Below are 15,259 nucleotides of genomic sequence, written 5' to 3' on the forward strand. Positions count from 1 at the left end.
CTCTGAAAGCGAGGGATCATTGTTCAGGATGGGTTGTAGATCACCGATGATGCGTTGGAGAGGTTTAATCTGAGGACTGTAGGTGATGGCCACTGGAGTTCTGTTGGCTTCTTTCTTGGGCTTGTCTTGCAGCAGGAGGCTTCTGGGTACACGTCTGGCTCTGTTGATTTGTTTCCTTATTTCCTCATGCGGGTATCGTAGTTTTGAGAATCCTTGGTGAAGATCTTGTAGGTGTTGGAGCAAATGCGGTTGTACCTTAGTGCTTAGCTGTAGACAATGGATCATGTGGTATGTCCAGGATGGAAGCTGGAGGCATGAAGGTAGGCATAGCGGTCGGTGGGTTTTCGGTATAGGGTGGTGTTAATGTGACCGTCACTTATTTGTACTGTGGTGTCTAGGAAATGGACCTCCCATGTAGATTGGTCCAGGCTGAGGTTGATGGTGGGGTGGAAGCTGTTGAAATCGTGGTGGAATTCTTCCAGAGTCTCCTTCCCATGGGTCCAGATGATGAAGATGTCATCAATGTAGCTTAGGTAGAGAAGGGATCGTGAGTGGACGAGAGCTGAGGAAGCGTTGTTCCAGGTCAGCCAAAAAAATGTTGGCATATCGTGGGGCCATGCGGGTGCCCATAGCGGTGCCACTGGTCTGGAGGTATATAGTGTCACCAAATTTGAAAGAATTGTGCATGAGGATAAAGTCACAGAGTTCAGCAACCAGTTGTGCTGTGTCATCATCAGGGATACTATTCCTGACAGCTTGTATTTCATCTGTGTGTGGTGTGGCAAAGTACCTCCTTCTCCTCAGCAGGCTCAGTCCTTTTTAGCCTTGGAGACCCAGGCTTGGACAAAGCAAAACCCTGTAGGTAGCACAGGGGCTGGCTATTCCTCCCCTCAGTCAGTCCCTTGCGCTTGTTTGTCTTCCCTTCTGGGGACAGAGTGCAGCCTTCCTTGCTGGAAGGGTTCAGAGCCTTGCTGCTCCTAACTTACTGGCAGCTTCCCTGGTTCTCTCACTCTCTCTTCCCCCCCCCTTCCACGCCGGGGAGGGTTTAAAAAGGTCCCAAGCAGTTGGAGCCAGCTGAACCTAATTAGTTCCCTAGTAACCCCTTGCCCAGCTGAACCTTATTTCCCCATGGTTCTCTCTCTTCAGTGGCTTGGGAGAGGCCTTTTTAACCCCCTGGGACTGATTACTACCCCGCCCTTTGTAGCTGTTTGTCCTGGGTTTGCCACAGTGGGATGTTTGTGTAAAGAGCCTCCACATCCATGGTGGCTAGGATGGTGTTTTCTGGAAGATCACCAATGCACTGTAGTTTTCTCAGGAAATCAGTGGTGTCACGGAGATAGCTGGGAGTGCTGGTGGCGTAGGGTCTGAGTAGAGTTTCCACATATCCGGATAGTTCTTCAGTGAGCGTGCCAATTCCAGAGACGATGGGGCATCCAGGATTTCCAGGCTTGTGGATCTTGGTAGTAGATAGAATAAACCCGGTCGGGGCTCTAATGGTGTGTTGATTTGTTCCTGTGTTAGTTTAGGGAGTGTCCTGAGTAGATGGTGCAGTTTCTTAGTATATTCCTCAGTGGGATTTCAGGAAAGTGGCCTGTAGAATTTGGTATTGGAGAGTTGTCTGGCAGCCTCCTTTTGGTAGTCAGACCTGTTCATGACGACAACAGCAACTCCTTTATCAGCCTCTTTGATTATAATGTCAGGGTTGTTTCTATGTATAGGTCTATTCTATGTATAGGTCCAGACTGTCATTTCGACCCTCAGGAGGAGTCCATGTGGAGTTCTTCTTGTGTTGTTGGTGGGAGGGTATCTGTGTATCAGTGCACTGTTCAGTGTTATCTTGAAAGTATTCTTTGAGTCGGAGATGGCGAAAGTAGGCTTCCAGATCACCGCAGAACTGTATCATGTTCGTGCGGGTGGTGAGGCAAAAAGAGAGTCCCCGAGATAGGACAGACTTCTGCCGGGTTGAGTGTGTCGCTGGATAAATTGACGATATTGCTGGGTGAGTTAGGGGTACCACTATTCTATCGTGGCCCCATGTGGCAGGTAGGATTTTAGACAGCTTGCGGTCCTTTTTCCTTTGTAGAAAGGTGAAGTGTGTAATGTAGATCTCCTGTCTTATGTTAGTAAAATCTGTTTGTGTGGAGGGTTGGTTATTTATGAAAGTCTCCAGGTTGGAGAGCTCTTTTTTGATGTTTTCCTGTTTGCTGTATAGGATGCTGATCAGGTGGTTCCTCAGTTTCTTTGATAGTGAAATTTCCAAAGGCAGGTATAAATATGCAGGCAGGAATCAGTCTAGAGATAACGAGGTTAGTTCAATCAGGGAGGGTGAGGCCCTCTTCTAGCAGTTGAGGTGTGAACACCAAGGGAGGAGAAACTGCTCTTGTAGTTGGCTAGCCATTCACAGTCTTTGTTTAATCCTGAGCTGAAAGTGTCAAATTTGCAGATAAACTGAAGCTCAGCAGTTTCTCTTTGAAGTCTGGTTCTGAAGTTTTTCTTTGCTGTAGGATGGCTACCTTTAAATCTGCTATTGTGTGGCCAGGGAGGTTGAAGTGTTCTGCCACAGGTTTTTGTATATTGTTTCAATTATTTCAAATTTGGTGACAATAGATACCTCCAGACCAGTGGCACCGCTATGGGCACCCGCATGACCCCAATATGACAACATCTTTATGGCTGACCTGGAACAACGCTTCCTCAGCTCTCGTCCACTCACGCCCATTCTCTACCTATGCTACATTGATGACATCTTCATCATCTGGATCCATGGGAAGGAGACTCTGGAAGAATTCCACCACGATTTCAACAGCTTCCACCCCACCATCAACCTCAGCCTGGACCAATCTACACGGGAGGTCCATTTCCTAGGCACCACAGTACAAATAAGTGACGGTCACATTAACACCACCCTATACCGAAAACCCACCGACCGCTATGCCTACCTTCCTGCCTCCAGCTTCCATCCCAGACACACCACACGATCCATCGTCTACAGCCAAGCACTGAGGTACAACCGCATTTGCTCCAACACCTACAAGGATTCTCAAAACTATGATACCCGCACGAGGAAATAAGGAAACAAATCAACAGAGTCAGACGTGTACCCAGAAGCCTCCTGCTGCAAGACAAGCCCAAGAAAGAAGCCAACAGAACTCCAGTGGCCATCACCTACAGTCCTCAGATTAAACCTCTCCAACGCATCATCAGTGATCTACAACCCATCCTGGACAATGATCCCTCGCTTTCACAGACCTCGGAAGGCAGCCCAGTCCTCGCCCACAGACAACCCGCCAACCTTAAGCATATTCTCACCAGCAACAAAGCTCGATGCCAACTCTGCCCACATATTTACACCAGCGACACCATCACAGGACCTAACCAGATCAGTTACAACATCACCGGTTCATTCACCTGCACGTCCACCGATCTTATATATGCCATCACGTGCCAGCAATGCCCCTCTGCTATGTACATCGGCCAAACTGGACAGTCCCTACATAAAAGGATAAATGGACAGAAGTCAGATATTAGCAATGGCAATATACAAAAACCTGGAGGAGTACAAACAGCAAACAGGAAAACATCAAAAAAGAGCTCTCCAACCTGGAGACTTTCATAAATAACCAACCCTCCACACAAACGGACTTTACTAAAAGAAGACAGGAGATCTACATTACACACTTCACCTCTGTACAAAGGAAAAAGGACTGTAAGCTGTCTAAAATCCTACCTGCCACATGGGGCCACGATAGAATAGTGGTACCCCTAACTCACCCAGCAATATCGTCAATTTATCCAGCTCCACACTTAACTCGGCAGAAGCGACTGTCCTATCTCGGGGACTCTCTTTTTGCCCCACCACCCCCACAAACATGATACAGTTCTGCGGTGATCTGGAAGCCCTCTAGTCTATAAGGTGCCACAGGACCCTTTGTTGCTTTTCATACCAGAGGTTCCCAACATGCTTTACAAACCAACTCCCCAACAGTCTGAATCACTATTGATCCCAATTGCTATGGACCTGCATTCATTCCACAAGTGGAACTCCCTTGGATGGCAGTTGATGTTTTGCATGCAGAATCCTAGAATATCAGGGTTGGACGGGACCTCAGGAGGTCATCTAGGCCAACCCCCTCCTCAAAGCAGGACCAATGCTCAAACTACTGAGCTATCCCTCCCCCGTCATGCTATGGAGATCCACACTGCACATCAGAGTGGGAAATATTGCTGAGTCTGTGCAGAATGAGAGACAAAGCACTGGCATAAGTTCGCATTTATTGTTTGATGGCTATTGCAGTATCAAACTTGGGCCTCATTTGGTTAGTCAATGTACCCAATTATTGTAATGGTAATGGTTTTATTGTATTCCCAATTATTATGATTGTAATTGTTTGCATTTCTGTTTATATTATATCTGGTGTTAGGTCAATTGTAATGATTTTAGTTATACTCACCTGGTTATAATTGTTTGAGATGTAAGATTTTGATAAATAGCCTTTCAAATAAAAGCTCTGGGTTTTGCATCTTTTACTCCTGAGTGGTGCAGATTCATGCAAGCAGGCTGTGATGCGGTGTTCATCCCCAAACAAGGCCTGAAGGGGTAAGTTATGCCAATTTACCTATAGGCTACACATGGAGGAAAGCCAGGAAATGTTAAGGCCTAATTGGCCTAATCTTCATCTCCAGGCCTTGTGTGGGGTGGAAACCCCATCGCACAGGCCCACAAGCGTAAGTACAATTCAGATCTGAGTAAGGGTTGCAGCACTAGGTCCATAAAATATCAAGTCAACCAGATCTCTCTCATCAACATCGAAATGTGTTTGGCCCAGATCCTCAAAGGTATTTAGGTACATAGGCTAATATATACAAAAGGGCCTTAGGCATAGGATGATCAGTGTCACAACACCTAACTTTTAGGCCCCTAGGCAAAGCGATAGGCACCTTTGAATGCAATCCACAAAGCCAGCATGCTAGGAGCCACCTAAGCCATCCAGCGGGAGATGCAGACAACAGGGGCGTATCCTAAGTCCCACGCTTCTCTCAGAGTTCAGCACCTATCTCTGCTAGAGATCCATGAACTGAGGTAAGAAAGGCATTAGGTCACCTAAGCGGTGAATGGGCCTGATTTGACAGGTGTGCTCAGATGCCACCAACTGGATCAGGACTTTTAGATGAGTTTACACAAAACAGCTGGGGTGGGGTGGGGTGGAGAAAGAGAGCAGCTCTCTTATAACCTTTAGCCTAGTGGTTAGAGTACTCACCCAAGATGTGGAAGACAATCCCCCCCATTCAAGTCCCCCCACACACACACACCCTCCTGAGAGGAAGCAGGGATTTGAACAGGGATCTGCCACATCTGAGGTGAGAACCCTAATCACTATGGTATGGAATATCCTGACATGGGGCTCCCTCAGTCTCTTCTATTAAAGTTTTTCAACTTAAATTAAATGATTCTATATTAATTGGGCTAGACAAAGTTAAATGACACTATAGCTTAGTGATTAGAGCACTCACCTGAGCGATGTAGATCCCTGTTAAAATTCCTTCTCCTCATCAGGCAGAGGAGGGACTTGAACTGGGGGTCTCCCACATCCCATAACCACTAAGCTAAAGATTATAAAGGAAGGTTCCCTCCACCACCTGCAACTGTTGTGTTAACTCACCTAATGGGCCCAATCCAGTAAGCAGCCTCTGGGCATGCCTACCTGATCAGGCCCAGCATGCAATTTAGGTGGACAAATGCCTGTCTTCCCTGGTTTGTGGATCAGCCTGGAGCATAGACAGGAGATGGCGTCTGAGCGCCTGCGGTGAGGCAGCACAGCACATGCACACAGGCAGAAATGTAGGCACCTAGGGTACTCCCTCTGCACATGATTCGCCACTGAATTAGTTTAGGAACGTACAGGGGTAAGCAGCAGTCAAAGGGGAGTTTTGTGGATCTCAGTAGGGCCTAAAAATGGGACTTAGGCACCTAAGTACCTTTGTGGATCCCACCTCTAACTCCTGTCAAAGTTAGATTCAAGACTCACAATTTGTTAGACCACTCTGTTTATTAGCACAGCGCTCTGCTAATACATTCAGATAATGTGAGCACCATGCAAGACCCACACTACCTTATTTTATACAGATAAAAAGGGCGAGAACTGAACAAGAGGACAAAGAAAGCAGAACTGACAAGTTTACCGGAGGCTACATATACATATTCAATTTCCTTACTAACTTTAACAGATCTCCGGCTAATGTTCCACCATTAGCTTAAGCGGACTCATTGTTTATGCCTTAATGTTCCTTTTCCTGACACCTGTATTTCAACATTCCTTATTTCTGCTTAAAGGTACATACAGCATTTCTTCAATCCATTCTATTTTTACAATATAATTCATTCTACTTTCACAATCCCTCCTTTTGGTCAAGCTACGCTATGACCAACAATTACTGGGTTCCACATATTAACCGTTCTTTATCTCTTTGTTCATCAGCGATATTCAAAATCATCATATTCGCACTCTGTTTTGGGGCAGTCACCTGGGTGGCATACCTTACACAATTCTGGATACAACAGGAGATTAACTGAAAACATACAAAAATCATTAGGTTCTCGTGGGAAGGACCCTAGCACTCGGAATTCTGGGAAGAGTCGGGCGGGATAACAGATACCTGACCAGTTAGCTGGTAACGCAGTATTGGTCCCACAAACCCAATGATGGCCTATTAAGGCCGGGAAGGGTCGGTTGCACCCATTTGTCACATAGGTGCCTGCAAAGAAGGAGTAATATCCTCCAAAGGGCACAGGGTAATTCTCCTTACGAGGAGTGGTGTTATTTGCATGGCATTGAAAGATTGTATTGTTTTCACTAAGGTTACTATAGGGGGAACATGAGATTGATTTTTCTGTTTGATACCAGGACGAGAAAAAATTCATATGCCCATACCCGGCCCGCCACTCTTTAGTTTTGTTCGAATAATCCCATACACCATTGGCCACAATATGCCGAAGGCAACGGCTTTTTCCCAGATCCAACCCTGTCCCATTACATACCCAACACCAATGACCTTTTCCCTCCACCACACTTATCCATTTAGATACATTTATTCCCACTGCTTCCCAAGTGTCATTGCTGTTCCATGTTTTGTTAAACGGACGAGGTCCTCCAGTGAGATCTGGGGAATTGAGTGGGATTGCCAGGACAGGAACACCAGCTTGAGAGTGGGCTGGGATGTGGCTGCAGACCCGGCAATTAGAAATATTAAGGGTCTGAGCTATCCACACTTGCTGCTGGATAAAAGAATTGTCATTGTGGACTTCCCAGACCTTAAGACACCAGCAGCCAAGGAACAGGCGCCACCAGAGGCGCATGTTGGAGGCAAGGCCCTGCTAGTTCTGACAACCTCAACTGAGGGAACCGCAGTCACGGTTTTACATCCACCAGGGAGCAGGCGCTAGGCTCGCTACTGCTTCTTCTTGCGCCTTGCTTTAGGTCGTCGTCTGCTTCTGGCAACCCTTACGAGAGTGTAGATTGTAAGGTATTGCAGGCTGTTCCTCTACGTCTTCTTCTTTAGTCAAAATTGACTCTGCGTGGTTCTGAGGTGATGATTGGTTTGCTGGGGATGGTGCCTTCTTACACTGCGAAGCATGTATCCACGCTGCGATGCCAGATAGTTTAACAGCCGTCTGGGTAGTAAGCAGTACCTGATGAGGACCCTTCTACCAGGGCTCCAAGGCGTGTTTTCGATGATAGTGCCGTTCGTAGATCCAATCACCTGGCTCGAGGTCGTGGCAAGCGTCAGAGGTGGGTTCCGTTGGCCAGGCAGCTCAACCCTGTGAATGGAAGTGACTTACGGCTTGCATTAATCCCTTGCAATATTGAAGGAGCGTACTGTGAGTCGAGTTCAAGTCTGGGACTGGAGTAATGGTAGCCATAGCTCGCATAGGGCGTCCCATCACAATTTCAAAGGGACTCAATTTATGCCTTTGGGATGGAGTGGATTGCATTTCCATAAGGGCCAGAGGTAAAGCCGCTGGCCAACTTAACCCTGTAGAGTCACAAATTTTAGCAAGCTTATTCTTAAGGACACCATTTCGTCTTTCAACTACACCTGCGCTCTGTGGGTGGTAGGGACAGTGCAACAGGTGTGTGATATGTAATACACGATCCAGGTGTTGAACAAGTTGTCCAGTAAAATGTGTACCCCGATCACTGGACAGAGTGGCAGGAATTCCCTTGGCAGGCATAATATGATTTAATAAACATTTGGCAACAGACAGTGAGTCAGCCTTTCGACAAGGAAAGGCTTTGATCCAACCAGAAAATAAGCATACCATAACCAAAATAAATGCATATTGTTGACACTTAGGCATTTGTACAAAATTAAGTTGCCAATGCAAGAATGGTACTTGGGGCAGGCCCCGGAACCCCTGAGCCACTTTTACAGGTTTACCAATATTGTGGCTTTGGCAAGTGGTACAGGCGGCACAGTGACGGGTTGCAAAAGAGCTGAAATGGGGGGCCCACCATCCTGCCTTAGTTACAGCACAGACCATCCCCTCCTTTCCGACATGTGAAACACCGTGTAGCAGGGCGGCCAGTGACGGGTAGAGTGAAAAGGGGGCCACAAAGGCGCCAGCAGGCGAATGCCAAAGGGAATCAGGATGTAGAGAGCAACTGGGCAACCCAGGAATCTTTTTCGGCTTCTGGGTCAGAGTCTTGGAGCAGGGTGAGGTTAGTGAGGGACGGCGATGGTATAGAAACAGAAAGGGAACCTAGGAATGCATCTGGAGAAGGTTCTATGGCAGCAGCATGTTTAGCAGAGGCGTCAGCAAATGCGTTACCCTTAGCAACATCAGTATCCGCCATCGAGTGGCCAAGGCACTTAACAATAGCTAGGGCAGACGGAAGTAAAACTGCATACAGGAGAGCAGCGATGTAGGGGCCATTTTTGATAGGGGTACCGGGGGAGGTAAGGAAACCCCGAGCTTGCCAGAGGGTGCCAAAGTCATGTACAACCCCAAAAGCGTAGCGGGAGTCAGTGTAAATGGTGGCGGAGCATCCCTCCGCCAAAAAGCAGGCACAGGTGAGGGCAACTAATTCAGCAACTTGCGCTGAGGTTACAGAAAGTAAAGGCGCAGCTTCTAGAGTTTCAGAGAGTGACACTACAGTGTATCCTGCAAGGAGACGACCTTGGTTGTCTCGAAAACAGGAACCATCAGTAAACAAAACAAGGTCAGAGTTAGGGAGAGGGACATCAGAAAGGTCAGAGCGCGGGACGATGACAGCAGAGACAGTTGCAAGGCAGTCATCGGGATCACCGTCATCAGACAAAGGAAGGAGAGTGGCAGGGTTTAACTGAGAACAATGCTTTATGGTGATATACGAAGCCGACAACAGTAAAAGTTCATACCTGGTAAGGCGGGCGGTGGAGAGGTGGCCTGTGTTACGTTGTAGCAGGAGGGTTTCACAGAGTGAGGTACCATGAGGGTAAGAGGAGAGCGGAGGACAAGGGATTTGGACATTTCGACAAGGTACACTGCGGCAGCCACAGCATGCAGGCAGGGGGGTAAGCCTTGGGCAACAGGGTCCAAAGTGGCAGAGAAATAAGCCACTGGGCGGTTTTTGTCTCCGTGCATCTGAGTGAGGACTCCCAGTGCACACCCAGATTGCTCGTGGCAGAAAAGGGTGAAGGGCTTAGAATAGTCAGGCAGCCCTAAGGCGGGGGCAGAAGCCAAACCCTGTTTGAGGGAAACAAAGGCAGAGTCGGCCTCAGGGGGCCACGGCATGGGGTCAGGCACAGAGACTCGAGTGAGGTCCTGGAGAGGTTTTGCAAGGGAGGCATATTGGGGAATCCATTGCCTGCAAAATCCAGCCATGCCCCAAAACTTTCGGCCCTGGTGTGGGGAGCGGGGTCGGGGAAAGCTGAGGATAGCTTGGACGCGGGCGGGAGAAAGTGTACGGGAACCCTGGGAGAGGAGAAAGCCAAGGTATGTGACGGAGGCCTGACAGAGCTGTAGCTTAGAGTGAGAAGCCTTGTGACCCTTCTTTGCTAGGGCAGTAAGGAGCACTAAAGAATCAGTTTCTGAGGCAGACAACGAAGGGGAACAGAGGAGTAGATCATCTACATATTGGACTAGTGTGGACCTGGACGGAAAAACAAGGTCAGCAAGGTCTCGGGTTAATGCTTGGGAAAAGTAAGATGGGCTTTCAGTATACCCCTGAGGGAGCATGGTCCATGTGTACTGTTGCCCCTTGTAAAAAAAGGCAAAAAGATACTGGGAGTCAGGGTGAACCGGGACAGAAAAGAAAGCAGAGCACAAATCAACAACAGTAAAATGAGTTGCACCTGGTAGGATAGAAGCCAGAATTGTTGCTGGGTTAGGGACAACAGGAAAGGCGGGTATAACAATGCGGTTAATGGCTCGAAGATCCTGAACAAACGGCCACGATTTACCATCAAACTGGGAGGATAGGGGTGTTACAGGGGCTGGAGTAGGGGACAATAATGCCTTGTTCCCACAGGGCGGTCATGACCCGAGCAATGCCAGCCTCTGCTTTGGGGTTTAAAGGGTATTGAGACAGGGGTTTAGAGGAGTCAACAATAATGCACACGGGGTCAGTATTTAAGCGGCCCACTTCAGATGGGTGGGTTGGCCACAGAAAAGATGGGACCTGCGAAATTAGGTGTTCAAGGGACGGGATGAATGGGTAACCGGGAACTGGAGTGGAAAGGGAAGTTTCAGACAGCAGGGAGGCCACAGAATGGCTCAGAGAGGACTGGGGTATTTATAAGTAGACACCATCTGGGGAACAATAGATGGTACAGCCAAGTTTACATAACAGATCCCGACCCAAAAGGTTTACCGGAGTGGAATCAGAGAGAAGGAATGCATGATCCGCGGAAAGGGGACCAACTTGGATCGGTAGAGATTTTGAGGAGAATTACTCCTGATGCAGACCAGTGTAAATGAAGGGGCAAGGAATGAGGCTGCCTGTGCTCCTCCTGCAGGATTCAGTGTTTCTTAGACACTGTTTCCCTTTGATCTTTACTACTGTTTTCTCACAGCCCTGTGGCCTCTAAGATTGTAGCACTTCTCATTAAGTCTAATAGTGTTCTTTGTTTCTTAAGGACGTTCTTACTTTTCCTAACGCAAGAACAAAATACTTAGCTTCTCCATCTCAAAGAATATTCCCAATACAGGTGAATTTACACACATCACATGCTTTTAACCTGGATAGTTACATTATACTCATTTTACAAGGTGGGCCCTTAGGGACAGAGAAGTCAAGTGACAGGACTAGCATCACAGTGGGATTGCGTAGGAGTACCTTACCTCTTTCTGCTGGGTACAGTTGCTACCTCAGTCTCCCACTTGTTCCCAGCTTGTCTGGCAGGAAGGGCAGTTTTGTGCTCTAGGCATACTGGAGAAAGTCAGGCTACACAGACTTCCACATAGGAAAATACCTGGGGGGTGCGTAAAGCCCACTCTAGAGCTTCATTCTCTGCTGTCTCAAAGAGGGTGGTCTATGAAAACCCAGTCTTTTTATTAATGGACCCCACCTGCCCCACTGCCAATCTCCCTCTGACCTGAATTAACCCCTTCCCTGCTCTCTACTTGTATAAAGCTTCTACTCACCATTAGAGGGAGTAAGGGCTAGATCTAGAATTAGAACTCAGGAATTCCTGCTTCCATGTTCAGAGCAGCATCTTGCACTGCTCTCAGCATCAGAAAAATGAGGTGCATTGTCAGGCTTTACAAAAAACCACTCTTGTATTGCATTCGCACAACTCCACCACAGCAAAATGTTGTTGCATTCAAATTTTGTGGTGCAATAGACATTGCTCGTGTGCTGTTTTTTTGAGTGTAAAAAGTAATCAAAATAAAAATAAAGTATATAATAAAATACAGAAGAGAATATCTGGATTATTAAACAAGAAAATTGGCTTTAAACATACAGCAGCTTGGGTTCCTGCACCTCCTCTAGGAGCCAGCCCAAACTGTGTTTCTGCCTTCAGTGTCAGAGTGGGGAGGCATATTTCTATATTCAGATATACCCATAGCATTTGTGTACACAAACTGTACCTGGAACTTGGTTCCTCTCTCTAATTGGCATAACCTTCCTGTAGGGGTACCTATTATATAATGAACTGGTATAAAATAGGATTATTGGTTAATATGTATGGCCCATAGATTTAAAGTCAGCTCCCTGAAAGGCAGTGAAACCATCTAATTTGGTCTCTTGGCCCTGTAAGAATTCAGTCAGCTGCCTTGCAGAACTGTTGAGGGGGATACAGAAGAAGGATACAAACAACTGCAGCAGGAGTCGCAGTATAAAGAGCACTATAGTAATCAAGCTAAAATTGTCCTAGTTAATGTATGACATATGTCCGATTCCCGCACAAACTAATTATTTCACCTCTTTTGAGGAGCTGAGGCAACAAAATGATAGAGTACTGCTTGCTGCTTGAGTCCAAACATGCTCATGGTGATAGAGAGCAAGCTGTCAGGAAGGGTCCTTCTTTGCAAACTGACGTAATGGGTTAGACCCCAGCTTACTGGAAGGTGAAAGAAAGTTACAGCACATGAATGGCCATTTTAATCCCTTTTCTCAAGACTGTAAATGCTAACTTGGACTGATCGGAGAAAATAACCATCCAAAAAATGAAGCGGAGTCATGACACGCCGAGGTGGCATTCCATCTTCTCAGAAAGGGCCCAGACTAGGGTGTCCAGTCTGTGAAAGAAATTTACTGAAACATCTCTCACGGTGAGATTTTATCTGTACTCAATTGTATTACTGTATTAGGCTTAGATTTGCGTGTTTTATTTTATTTCGCTTGGCAATTCACTTTGTTCTGTCTGTTACTACTTGGAACCACTTAAATCCTACTTTCTGTATTTAATAAAATCACCTTTTACTTATTAATTAACCCAGAGTATGTAGTAATACCTGGGGGGGGGGGGCAAACAGCTGTGCATATCTCTCTATCAGTGTTATAGAGGGCGAACAATTTATGAGTTTGCCCTTTATAAGCCTTATACAGGGTAAAATGGATTTATTTGGGGTTTAGACCCCATTGGGAGTTGGGCATCTGAGTGCTAAAGACAGGAACACCTCTGTAAACTGCTTTCAGTTAACTCTGCAGCTTTGTGGCACGTGGTTCAGACCCTGGGTCTGTATTGGAGCAGACGGGAGTGTCTGGCTCAGCAAGACAGGGTGCTGGAGTCCTGAGCTGGCAGGGAAGGCAGGGGCAGAAGTAGTCTTGGCACATCATTTGGCAGTTTCCAAGGGGGTTTCTGTGATCCAACCCATCACAGCTGTAGCTCTCATTTTCTACCACCACAGAGAAGTTTGCCAGCCCAGCTTCACTACTACAGACTCTGGCCAAGCTGTAAGTGCAAGTGCCCTGGAAATCAAAGGCCCGTCCGTCAAAGGTCAGATAGTGAGGGTCACCAGATGCTACACATTTGCCAAAGCATGTGGCGTGGCAGCCTAGGATTCCATTCTCCACCCTGCACTGCACATTGGCTCCGCAGGAGGCCTCCTGGCACTCAACGACCCCGCTGTGTTTGCACCGGCACCGTTCCTGGCAGGAGGCGCTGGGGTAGAACTCCTCTCCCTTCCTGTAGTACCTGCCCTGGTGCACACAGACATACTGCACGACGGGGACACACCAGTCTCTGCTCAGGAGGAACCCGGCGTCACAGAAACAACCTTCGGCACAGGGGGCGTCACAGCCATCAGGCCCCTAAAGGCTGTGGCAGGGCAGCCGCTCCCACAGAGCTCGTAGTGTGAGTTACTGGGGCAGCTGGCACCTGCAGGAGAAGATCAGAGGGAACGTGCAGATGGGGGTGAGAGAAAGCTTCTTAAATTAAGGCACCACCGGAAGAGAAGGTGCAGGTATCACTTACAATAGTGTTGTTCGGGGGAATTGGGAGCCAAAACTCCTGGGTTCTAGTCATGGTTCAGGGAGGGACGTGGGGTCTACTGGGTTAGAGCAGGCAGGGCTGGGAGCCAGGATCTAGCCAATCAGAGCTGGAGGGCTTGCAATCAGGTTTCCTGGGTTGTACTGCCAGCTCTGGGAAGGGATTAGGATCTAGTTGCTTAGTCACAGAAGGGCTGGGAGTCAGGACTCTGGGGTTTTCTTTCTGACTCTTGGAGGGACATTTGGTCTAGTGGTTAGAGCTGCAGACAAGGGGACGTGTTCCAAGTTGAAACCCAAATTCTGGAGTGGGCAGCTGTGTATGGTTTAGTGATGGAGGACTTCGATGGCCAGGGCTGCGTGGCGCTGCAGAGCTGTGGGTGCTTCAAGAAGTGGATATATTACAAGGTACCGCCCCCTGCTGGGGGTATTAACTCCTATAAGTTCACTTCCTCCACACCCTGCTCTCATCAGCCATGTTGACTCAGACCATTGTCAATTGCCAATGGCAATATAGTAACTCCTCACTTCAAGTTATCCCAGTTAATGTTGTTTCATTGTTACGTTGCTGATCAATTAGGGAACATGCTCGTTTCAAGTTGTACAATGCTCCCGTATAACCTTTGGCAGCCACCTGCTTTGTCCACTGCTTGCAGGAAGAGCAGCTCGTTGCAGCTGGCTGGTGGGGGCTTGGAACCAGGGTGGACCGGCAGCCCCCCTATCAGCTCCCCGTTCCCTTAAGTTCCCTGTGTAGCAGCTTCCCAGCAGGCTACCAACTGCCGGCAGTTCAGCTGTCCCTCCCGCCACTGCCATGTGCTGCTCCTGCCCTCTGCCTTGGAGCTGCTCCTGGGAGCCTCCTGCTTGCTGTGCAGGGGAGTGGGAAGGAGGGGAGCTAATGTCAGGGTGTCTCCCTCCCCCCTACTCTTGCACCCCGGTTACCCCTTCTGCATATAGAGCAGGGTGGGGACAGGACCGGGCTCAGGATGGAGAGAGCTTGCTAACCGCAGCTGCTGTCTCAACTTCCTGATTTTTGTACTTAGAGTGGGGTCAGCATACTTAAGAGGGGCTATGCACATCTCTCTCTCTCTCCCACTCACACAGGGTGTGTGTCTCGGTCTCTGTCTGCCACGCTGTCTCCCCTCCCTCTATTCGTGCTGCCTTGTAGAGTGTGGGGCTACGTTAACAACAACGTGTTAACCCTTGAGGGCTCAGCCGAATGCTAGTTAATCATTTAGCAGTAAGGTATTCCCCAGGAAATATCCCACCCTCTTCCACCCTTTAACTTCACCACCTCAACCAAGCTTCATAATCATCATTGCTGTGTACAGTATTAAATTGTTTCTTTAAAA

The 15,259-nt window shown here is 48.0% G+C and overlaps 1 protein-coding gene across 2 annotated transcripts in view; it reads right to left on the minus strand.

Annotated features, from left to right (window-relative positions):
* The window catches only part of LOC135892789 (junctional adhesion molecule A-like), a 61,318-nt gene that overhangs the window by 32,791 nt on the left and 13,268 nt on the right, over positions 1–15,259 (minus strand). Inside the window, exon 2 of one of the 2 annotated variants that reach the window (XR_010562299.1) lies at positions 3,409–3,490. The exons of the other annotated variant lie outside the window; for it this stretch is intronic. The gene's annotated coding sequence lies outside the window, so the exon portion shown is untranslated. The remainder of the gene's footprint in view (positions 1–3,408; positions 3,491–15,259) is intronic. 2 annotated transcript variants of the gene reach the window in all.

This window comes from Emys orbicularis, chromosome 20 (assembly GCF_028017835.1).
Source record: "Emys orbicularis isolate rEmyOrb1 chromosome 20, rEmyOrb1.hap1, whole genome shotgun sequence".
Taxonomy (NCBI): Eukaryota; Metazoa; Chordata; order Testudines; family Emydidae; genus Emys; species Emys orbicularis.